This window comes from Melanerpes formicivorus, unplaced genomic scaffold (genome assembly GCF_026170545.1).
Source record: "Melanerpes formicivorus ecotype bairdi unplaced genomic scaffold, bMelFor1.0.p_v2 SCAF_68, whole genome shotgun sequence".
NCBI classification, from domain to species: domain Eukaryota; kingdom Metazoa; phylum Chordata; class Aves; order Piciformes; family Picidae; genus Melanerpes; species Melanerpes formicivorus.
Window position 1 is genome coordinate 183,166 of NW_027142420.1, and position 11,465 is coordinate 194,630.

Consider the following 11,465-nt stretch of genomic DNA (forward strand, 5'->3'; position numbering starts at 1 on the left):
GGACTTACTTGCTCTTTTGTTTTTATTTTGAATGCAAAGCCCTCTGAACAGAGCCCAGCAAAGCTGCTTCCCCATGCACGAAGGCAGGAGAAGCCCCTAACTGGGCTGCCGCAATACCTTTCAAGGGGTTCTGATGGCATCTGAGATGGCGCCGAGGAGCCGAGCCGAGGAGCCGAGCCGAGCCGAGGAGCCGAGGAGCCGAGCCGAGGAGCCGAGCCGAGGAGCCGAGGAGCCGAGGAGCCGAGGAGCCGAGCCGAGCCGAGGAGCCGAGCCGAGGAGCCGAGGAGCCGAGGAGCCGAGCCGAGGAGCCGAGGAGCCGAGGAGCCGAGGAGCCGAGCCGAGGAGCCGAGGAGCCGAGCCGAGGAGCCGAGGAGCCGAGCCGAGGAGCCGAGGAGCCGAGCCGAGGAGCCGAGGAGCCGAGCCGAGGAGCCGAGGAGCCGAGCCGAGGAGCCGAGGAGCCGAGCCGAGGAGCCGAGGAGCCGAGCCGAGGAGCCGAGGAGCCGAGCCGAGCCGAGCCGAGGAGCCGAGCCGAGCCGAGGAGCCGAGCCGAGCCGAGGAGCCGAGCCGAGGAGCCGAGGAGCCGAGCCGAGGAGCCGAGGAGCCGAGGAGCCGAGGAGCCGAGGAGCCGAGGAGCCGAGCCGAGGAGCCGAGCCGAGCCGAGGAGCCGAGCCGAGCCGAGGAGCCGAGCCGAGCCGAGGAGCCGAGCCGAGCCGAGGAGCCGAGCCGAGCCGAGGAGCCGAGCCGAGCCGAGGAGCCGAGCCGAGCCGAGGAGCCGAGCCGAGCCGAGGAGCCGAGCCCAGCCGAGGAGCCGAGCCCAGCCGAGGAGCCGAGCCCAGCCGAGGAGCCGAGCCCAGCCGAGGAGCCGAGCCCAGCCGAGGAGCCGAGCCCAGCCGAGGAGCCGAGCCCAGCCGAGGAGCCGAGCCCAGCCGAGGAGCCGAGCCCAGCCGAGGAGCCGAGCCCAGCCGAGGAGCCGAGCCCAGCCGAGGAGCCGAGCCCAGCCGAGGAGCCGAGCCTCTTTTCAGACAAATTAATACTGCGCTTCTACACCCAGTTGAACAGGAGATCTATGAAGTTGGAGGGGGTGGGTGACAGGGTTAGCTGGCCTCCTAGGGATTTTAATCCCCTCCAAGAACATGAAAGCATTTCCAACAAGCTGAGAGCAGCAGAGGCTGGCACTTACCTGGAAGGGAGTCCAAAGAAACCAGGAAAAATCTGAGCAAAGAGCTGACCTCAGCAGAGCCGGGAACCACCGTGGTGAGCTGAGCCCCACCGAGCAAGGTCTGAAGTAGCCCAGCCTGACAGAGCCACCATCCTTTTAGGCTCTCTCACTTTGCTGACTGGTCCTAGGCATACAATTACTGGCCACACACCCATTTACAATTTTCATGTGTCTCTGGCCACGCTGTCACAGAGACATGGAACCACAGATCGTGACTCCAACTCAGTTAGTAGATTTTTCTCTACGTCTCCATTGTGCCCACACTCAACATTGCATTCCAGTTCACCATTTCAACATCTCACCTCTTCATTTCAGAGAACCCCACACTATTGCAGCGTTTCAGCATTTCATTTCACAGAGCCCCACACCCTTTCATTTCAGGTCACCATTGCAGCATTTCAGCATTTCAATTCAGAGAGCCCCACGCCATTTCATTTCAGGTCAGCACAGTAGCATTTCATTTCAGAGAGCCCCACACCATTTCACTTCAGGTCAGCATTGCAGCATTTCACCTCTTTTCATTTCACAGAGCCCCACACCATTTCACTTCAGGTCAGCATTGCAGCATTTCATTTCAGAGCGCCCCACACCATTTCATTTCAGGTCAGCATTGCAGCATTTCATTTCAGAGCGCCCCACACCATTTCATTTCAGGTCATCATTTCATTTCAGACAGCCCACCATTTCATTTCAGGACATCATTTCGTTTCAGAAAGCCCCGCACCATTTCATTTCACGTCAGCATTGGAGCATTTCATTTCAGAGAGCCCCACACCATTTCATTTCAGGTCAGCATTGCAGCATTTCATTTCAGAGAGCCCCACACTGTTTCATTTCAGGTCATGATTGCAGCATTTCACCTCTTTTCAGTTCAGAGCGCCCCACACCCTTTCATTTCAGGTCAGCATTGCAGTATTTCAGCATTTCATTTCACAGAGCCCCACACCCTTTCATTTCAGGTCAGCATTGCAGCATTTCATTTCACAGAGCCCCACACCCTTTCATTTCAGGTCAGCATTGCAGTATTTCAGCATTTCATTTCACAGAGTCCCACACCCTTTCATTTCAGGTCAGCATTGCAGTATTTCAGCATTTCATTTCACAGAGCCCCACACCCTTTCATTTCAGGTCATCATTGCAGCATTTCATTTCACAGAGCCCCACACCATTTCATTTCAGGTCAGCATTGCAGCATTTCATTTCACAGAACCCCGCACCATTTCATTTCACGTCAGCATTGCAGCGCTTCATCATTTCAGAGAGCCCCACACCATTTCATTTCAGGTCATCATTTCATTTCAGAGAGCCCCGCACCATTTCATTTCACATCAGCATTGCAGTGCTTCATCATTTCAGAGAGCCCCACACCCTTTCATTTCAGGTCAGCATTGCAGTATTTCAGCATTTCATTTCAGAGAGCCCCACACCATTTCATTTCACTTCAGCATTGCAGCATTTCAATTCAGAGAGCCCCACACCATTTCATTTCACGTCAGCATTGCAGCGCTTCATCATTGCAGAGAGCCCCACACCATTTCATTTCACTTCAGCATTGGAGCGGTTCATCATTTCAGAGAGCCCCACACCATTTCATTCAGGTCAGCATTGCACCATTTCATTTCAGAGAGCCCACCGTTTCATTTCAGGTCATCGTTTCATCATTTCATTTCACAGGGCCCCACACCATTTCACTTCAGGTCACCATTGCAGCATTTCACCTCTTTTCAGTTCAGAGAGCCCCACACCATTTCATTTCAGGACAGCATTGCAGCATTTCATTTCAGAAAGCCAGCCGTTTCATTTCAGGACATCGTTTCATCATTTCATTTCACAGAGCCCCACATCATTTCATTTCACATCAGCACTGCAGCGCTTCATCATTTCAGAGAGCCCTACACCATTTCATTTCAGGTCACCATTGCACCATTTCACCTCTTTTCATTTCAGAGAGCCCCACACCGTTTCATTTCACTTCATCATTGGAGCGGTTCATCATTTCAGAGAGCCCCACACCGTTTCCTTTCAGGTCAGCATTGCAGCATTTCATTTCAGAGAGCCCACCATTTCATTTCAGGTCATCGTTTCATCATTTCATTTCACAGGGCCCCACACCCTTTCATTTCAGGTCAGCATTGCAGTATTTCAGCATTTCATTTCACAGAGCCCCACACCATTTCATTTCACTTCAGCATTGCAGCATTTCATTTCACAGAGCCCCACACCATTTCATTTCACGTCAGCATTGCAGCATTTCATTTCAGAAAGCCCACCGTTTCATTTCAGGACATCGTTTCATCATTTCATTTCACAGAGCCCCACACCATTTCATTTCACATCAGCATTGCAGCGCTTCATCATTTCAGAGAGCCCCACACCCTTTCATTTCAGGTCAGCATTGCAGTATTTCAGCATTTCATTTCACAGAGCCCCACACCATTTCATTTCAGGTCACCGTTGCAGCATTTCACCTCTTTTCATTTGAGGGCCCCACACCATTTCATTTGAGACCAGCATTGCACCATTTCACCTCTTTTCATTTCAGAGAGCCCCACACCGTTTCATTTCACATCAGCATTGCAGCATTTCACCTCTTTTCATTTCAGAGAGCCCCACGCCGTTTCATTTCAGGTCACCATTGCACCATTGCACCTCTTTTCATTTCAGAGAGCCCCACACCCTTTCATTTCAGGTTATCGTTTCATCTCGTGACATCCCACACCTGAGCCGCCGCATGTCGTCTGTTTCTTAGTTTTTAAATAGAAACCCTTTTCCCCTCCAAACGCACACCAAAACCAAATAAAACAACAATGACCGGTCCTAAACACACAAATAGTGGCCACGCTCCCATTCACAAGTTTCACTTTTAGGTTCTTTTAGCAACTTCCCCTGCTTCCCCACAGACAATCCTACAATACATTACGTTGTTACGGGATCCCCCGATCCCACACGCTTTACCCTTATTCCTCTTTTCTGCCGAGGGGAGCCGAGCCGCCTCTCGCGTCTCTCAGAGCGCTGAGGCAACTCACCCCAAGACTAAAAATCGAACTGAAAATCTCTCCCCTTTATATTGATAGACAATAATGGTATTAATTGCTATTTGAAAAGGTTTTGAAGTCATCCCCACTGGACCTCCTCTATTAGATGCAAATGCTTCTGGAATGCAGAAGCAAATTCTAAAGTAGAGCAAAACAAATGTTGAGAACATACCTACAAAAGGTGTATCAATTAAAAACAGGGGACCTTCCTTTGTGTGTATCAAGGGACATCTGTCTTTATTATTTCTTGTTTTATTTGTTGTGGAATTATTTGTTCTTTGTTTTTAATTTGAATGGAAAGCCCTCTGAACAGAGCTTAGCAAAACTCCTTCCCCCATACACAAGGGCAACAGAGGCCCCTAAGTGGGCTGTTAACACGCCTTTTAAGGGGTTCTGATGGCAACTGAGGTGGGTCTGGGGGTATCACTGGAGAATTTGGGGCCATATGGAGGGATGTGGGGAGCCTCCAGAAGGCTCCAAGAGAATCTTTTAGTCGGACCTTTAGGGTTACTTGCCGACAGCCAACCACAACAACCAGAACAGCTACTACTACTACGGTGCCTGCCACCAGCCAACCACAACCACGACAACCACCACAACAACAACAAATACTATGGCACCTGCCACCAGCCAACCACAACCACCGCAATGGTGCCTGCCGCCAGCCAACCACAACCACGACAACCGCCAGAAAAACAGCAACTACTACAGCGCCTGCCACCAGCCAACCACAACCACGACAAACACCAGAACAACAACGACTACTACGGCGCTTGCCGCCAGCCAACCACAACTAGCCCTAACCATCCCACTAGAATACCCACTGGAGACCCTCCATTGGCATCCACACGCCCCTAAATTCCCTTTGGGTAGCCCCACACCCACCACAGATGCACAGAGACCCCCTTAGGAGAGGTGGCAACACTGACCGGTTAGGGGGCTATCTCATGCTGCTGTGCATGGGAAGCGCCTCAGCCGGCCTCTGTTCAGAAGGTTTTTCATTCAAATTAAAAAAAAAAAAAAACCACACACACAAACAAAAAAAAAAACAAAAACAACCAAGCCAATGAATATTTAAAAATCCTAGAACACACACAAAGGAAAATCCATTCTTTGTGTATTATAGATATACACTGCAAGTTTACGTAACACAGAACCCCATGTAGCTCATTTCAAAGCCTCTTTTGAGACTAATTCTGTATTTCTACACCTCGTTAAACAGGACAGCTATGGAGTTGGAGGAGGGTCAGGGTTAGCTGGCCGCTTAGGGGTTTTTATCCCCTCCAAGAACATGCAGGCATTTCAAATGTTCCAGGCTGATACAGAAGAGCCCCAGAGAGCAGAGGAGGTTGACACTTACCTGGAGGAGAGCCCAAGGAAGCCAGAAAAAAGCTGAGCAAAGAGCCATCCTCAGCAGAGCCGGGCACCACCGAGGGGAGCTGAGTCCCACTGGGCTCAGTCTGAAGTAGCCAGGCTTGCAGAGCCACCATCCTTTCAGGGAAAGAAAATGCTCTCGCTTTGCTGAAAGGTCCTAAATGTACAATTACTGGCCACGCTCACATTTAAAATTTTCACTTCGTGTGTCTCTGGCCATGCTTATCACAGAACTGCAGGTCAGGACTCCAACTCGCTTTGGAGATTTTTTTCTACATCTCAACCGTGCCCACGCTCAGCTGCACGCTCCACACAAACTACATTTCTAACATTTTAAGGTCTTTTAGGAACTTCCCCTGGTTCCACGCAGATAACACTACGATACCTTAAGTTCTCAGGGGATCCCCCTGTTCCCATATGCTTGGCCCCAGCTTCCATTTTGTATAATGCAACACGGTACCACCTTTTCAGCATACAAAATAAGCAAAAAGCCCTATTATACACACAAAAGAAAATCCACTCTGTATTACGGAAGCACACTGTATACTTATATATTTCAGAACCCCATGTAGCTCATTTCAAAGCCTCCTTTCATACAAATTAATACTATTCTTCTACATCTACTTGAACAGGAGAGCTATGGAGTTGGATGGATTGAGACTCCCTCTCGCTTCATAGTTTTTTGGTTTTTTTTTCCTTCTGTGTCTCGATCGTGCACACTCACCCACACGCTCTAAACAAGGTTTCTAACATTAAGTTCCTTAGGGAACTATCCCTGCTTCCCCACGGACAATGTCTACAATACTTTAAGTTCTTAGAGGATCTGCCGACCCCATACGCTTAACATCTGTAATACTTCAAGTTAAGCAGTACCTGTAATAAAAGAATAACAGAAACAATGCTTATACTACTTTTGGAACTCCCTGGTTCCGACCCAAGAGCTCTTTTACCTCGGACAGCAATTTGCCTCTCCCGTGTAAGGGGTCCCGTTACAGCTTAAGCATTGCCCCTTTCCCTTCAAAGCATACGTTTTTCTGCCTGGTGGCCCTTGTCCGTTCCTGCGCTGACCTGAGAGAGTTTAAGGAGCTCTGCCCGAGAAGCCTCGGAGGGGGCACCCGGAGAGATCCCGTTCCTCGGCAGGTCCCGCTGCGGTGGCAAGAAAATGATCTGTGGAAAAAGACAAACTCCACAACTCAAATAAGTTGGAGTTTTACATGCTTTATTACAGTGCTGGACAGACGTGGGATCTCTCCTGAAGCCATGTGCCAAACAACTTCACATGCTCAGGTTATTTCTATAATACAGGAAGTGGTAGTGTTTCAGCGCCAGAAATCTATTGCCTTTTTTTGTGTTTTCTGTGGGTTACTGCGTATGTTTTTCATCTTTTTTTTAAAATCAGTCACTTAACTATCCCTTGTTGTTATTTTGCTCCTTTGATGCTCACAGTTTACCATTCTTATTTCATATAAAAGGTTAATCTTTTCCCATGTTAATTCTTATTTTATACAAAAAGGTTAATTTTTCTTATCAGGCTCAGCCAGCCTCTGTTCAGAGGGTTTTCCGTTCACATAAAAAACAATCGACAACAAAATCGATACGTTTTAAAAAGCCACTCTTTGCATATTATAGATACATACTGCACATTTATATATTTGAGAACCCCACGTACCCCATTTCAAAGCCTCCTTTCTTACAAATTAACACTGTAGTATAGATGTTTTACTTACTTCGAGCAGTGCTTTCTGGGCCAGATGTAAGCAGCTGAAGACATTTATTACATTATACGGCAAAGTTATATAGTCTAATCAGAAGGCACATGTGGCACATCTCAATTGGGCATTTTCTGCTGGCATACGTGTAATTAAGGCATACAATAGGTCATAACAACAAAACTATTTTAACACGTCCAACCAAACTCTGCCCAGTTGCTCTCCTTCGGTTCCAAAGTGTTTATATTACTCTCAGAGTCAAAGGCAAAACATAGCTTTCTCTGACTCGAGCAAAGGCAAATCTTCCCCATAGTCTTCCAAAGCTATGCCAAAACACCTTCCCACATAATACTATTCTTCTACATCCACTTAAACAGGAGAGCTTCTGGAATGTAAAAGCAAATTCTAGGGACAGCAAAACAGGGTTTCAAAGCATACATATAACATGTGTATCACATAAAAACAGTAGACCTTCCTTTTTGTCTGTCACGGGAGGGGGGGTTGCACTTCTTTGTTTCTTTGGGTTTTTTTTCTTTTTGTTTCTTAGTTTTCAATACAAATGGAAAAACCTTCAAAGAGGGCCGCACTCAGCTGCTCCCCACACACAGGGGCAAGAGAAGCCCCTAACTGGTCAGTGTTGCCACCCTTCTTAAGGGGATCGGTTGGCACCTAAGGTGCACCTGGGGGTATCAAAGGGGAATTTTGGGGCACATAGAGGGATCAGGAGGGCCTCTGGAGAGTCTCCCAAAGGATTAGTTGGATATTTAGGGTTATTTGGACCCCCGCCGCAAAGGCCACTACTGCAAAGCTTTCCCCCCACCACCACAACTAACCCTAACCATCTGACTAAAATACCCACAGGAGACCTTCCATTGGTCCCCACATGCCTCTATATTCCCCTTGACTTCCCATTCAAATTAAGAAACTAAAAATAAAACCAGTGATGTGTGTTTTGTGTGTCTTGTGGGGTTTTTTAGTTTGCAAATAAGAGTCATTTCAAAGCCTTTTTGCATCCACATTACTACTGTTCTGCAATCTCTCGATTAAGAGCACAGCTTTTTCTCTGCTGGAATACCTCAGACTAACATTTTTTTCATGGGTTTTCATCCCCTCTGAGAGCATTCAGGCAGCTTTTTTGGGCAGCATCCCCTGCCCCTCACTCACCTGCTTCTCTCCTGCATCAGCACCCACCCCCATGTGGTATCATGGAAGGAAAGAGAGACAGCTGAGGGGCTGCCCCGCTTTTTATCACCCTAACCCACGGATGCCCTTCTCAGTGGGATTTGCACCTTCAGCACACAGCTGAGTTTTTGCTGCGCTTCTCTTCTCTGTGACAGCTGCTGTGCAGGTCTGCATCTCCAAGCATGTCACACCTTCTGGGATTTACTACCCCATAGTCACCTTGCAGTTGGTGCATTTCTTGCTGGCAATCAACCCATCTCTTCCATCTGTTGCTCTCATTGTTTTGTTTCAGCTTTCTGAGCCTGTGTCGGTACAAGTCCTTCTCAGGGCACTGCAAACAGAGACAGACAAAGCTTCCTTTTCTCCAATAGTTCCAGGAAGATTTCCGGCACTTCTAGGCAAGCACCGACAGAGTGACGGCTGTGAGGGGACATCAGCCTGGCACTGGAGCTGGGCATTCTGAGCAGATGAGGAACCCTGGGCAACACCTACAGAGAAATCTTGGTTTCTCTGCAGAGAAGCACTGGCCATAGAGACAAAGCTGTCTTTGATCTGGGCACCAGCTGCAGCTCCCAGCAGTGCCTAGCTGCAGAGCAATGGCCTGCACCTTCATCCTGATCCAGGTGGAGAGAGAACTGCCAGGAGCACAACTTCTCTGCTACGGTTGCAGCATCCCCAGGGGCCGAGCGCAGCCTTGCTGTTAGTGAGGAACACAGCCCCTGTGAGAAGCTCCTGGGGTCAGGGGACAAACAAGAGGTTGTCCACACTGGAAACAAGGGAAGTCTCTTTGCCACTCCCATTATACCCATCAGAGGACTTCTGCTTGCTTACCTACCTGCTCGGTTGGAGTCTACACTGGAAGAAGTTTCAGCTCCTCGGTAAAAGCGTGGACTGAGCAGTTTCTTTTTCAGCCTTTCCTTCCTGACTGACAGATCAAACCCTACCTGGAGCCCACACAAACCAAGCAGGAGATCCCCTGCTAGGCTGGCAGGGCGAGGCTGTACCGTCGCAGCAGCCGTAGCCCTTGTGCCGACCGTGTCGCTGCTGCACGTCTTGCTTGCTCGGTTAATGAAGTGGAAAGCAAAGAGTCAATCTGAAAAGAATAAAGCAAAAAGCAAAGAACAGATCTCAGTTACTCACATTGTAAAGCTGTGAGGAGGTTAGCATGCATTCAATAAAAATACCACAAAATCCTTTGTTCTCCCTTCAGCGTTCATTTAACTCACAGAGCTGTGAACTGATGCTGTCCCAAAACACACAGTCAGCATCTGGTGGTACTTGGAGCACCAAGAAGAGAGTTTGGCATGCTGGGAGAACACTTCCCCACTGAGGGAAGATCTGGGGCCCCACTGGGAGACTTGGGAAGGCACTGGGAGCACTAGAAAAGGATTTTGGAGTTACTGGGAAGAAGAGGGAGAACACAGGGGCCATGCTGGGAGCAATCGGGAAAGCAGAATAGAATACAGACTTAACCAGGTTGGAAAAGACCTTCCAGAACACTGAGTCCAACCTATCACCCACCACCATCTAGTCAACCAAACCATGGTACTCAGTGCCTCATCCAGTCTTACTTTAAACACTTGCAGTGATGGTGACTCCATCACCTCCCAGGGCAGCTCATTCCTCATGAGTGCAACACAAAGCAGACTTACTTGTGGTCTTGTTCTCCAAAGCACAACGTATAGACTGCTCCTGATGTAGACATACACACACACCCCACATGTGGAGAACAGCAAGAGTCCTGCAGACAAGACTCCTAACAGGAGTGGGGAAACACTGGGTGTACTAGAAAAGAAAAAGAGATAAAGGGCCAATTCTGTTATCACTTACAGCTCCACACTTCCGTCATTATTGCATGCACTAGAAGCACAGAGTTACAGGTATCTCTGGGTACAGTTGAGGCAGCAGCCGCCACCCCCCCAAAGCCCCGCGCTGCCCCGCCGGCCGCCGCCGCCGCGGCCAGCCCCCAAAGCCTCGCGCAGCTCCAGACCCTGACAGGCTGGACAGATGGGCAGAGTTTGGAAAGCATGCACGGACTCCCTGGTTGGTGAAGCAGGAATTGTTTAGTGGTACAGAACAAGCAGTGTATGTGGGAAAAATCAAGCAGGCTAAGCAATTCCTTGGCATTCTTGCACCACTGCTGCTAATTGAGTTTTCTCCTTTGATATGCAGCTCTCCATTATTATCTTCATCCCATAGCAGGTTGAGCTTCTCCAGCACGGAGGCGAGCGTCCTTCTGTCTCACACTTCAGGCTGTTTACTGCAGTCAGCTCTTCTTTATCATCACCCCGTTCTTCCGTCATCAGCAGCCTGTTGTTCTTTCCTGTCCTGAAACCTTCCATACATACTTTCTGTTTTCCTTCAGGCAGAGTCCAAGGGCGTGATATTGAACACATGCAAGTGCCAGGTTCTACACATTACCACAACAACCCCAGGCATTGCTACAGGCTGGGGTCAGACTAGCTGGAGAGGAACCAGGCTGGAAAGGGAGCGGTAAGGGAGTGGCAAAGGGCTGGGAGGGGCTCAGGACAGTACTGGGAGGTACTGGGAGGCTGTGGAAGGACTCTGGGGGGGAGGGTTACTGGGGGGGAGTGAGGAGGCACTGGGAAAATTCTAAGGGTTAACTGGGAGGTACTGGGAAGGGCTCTGAATGGCACTGGGAAGAACTCAGAGACTGTGGAAAGACTCTGGGGCAGTGTGGAGGGGCTGAGGGGGGCACTTGGGGTTATGAGGAGATACTCACAGTGCTCCCAGTGCTCTCCCAGTTGTCTCCCAGTTGCTCCCAGTTGGGTTCCTGCTGCTTCCAGTTGTCTCCCAGGGCTCCAGAACTGACTCCAGGTGCTGCAGGTATGGCTCCCAGTCCCTCCCAGTGCCTCTCAGCCCCTACCAGCTTCCTCCCAGACTGGGAAAGGACTGGGAGGCACTGGGAGGGGTTCAGGACAGTAC

The 11,465-nt window shown here is 49.5% G+C and overlaps 1 long non-coding RNA gene across 2 annotated transcripts; it reads right to left on the reverse strand.

The window, feature by feature from the left end:
* Window positions 1-8,940: 8,940 nt before the first annotated feature.
* On the reverse strand, window positions 8,941-10,241 carry LOC137453582 (uncharacterized). 2 transcript variants are annotated; one of them, XR_010990404.1, is made up of 3 exons: window positions 10,172-10,241; window positions 9,355-9,612; window positions 8,941-9,216 (listed from the first exon to the last, which is right to left on the reverse strand). It is a non-coding gene; the product is annotated as an uncharacterized lncRNA (long non-coding RNA). The 2 variants fall into 2 exon arrangements; XR_010990405.1 differs by having other exon boundaries at window positions 8,941-9,251.
* Window positions 10,242-11,465: the final 1,224 nt, after the last annotated feature.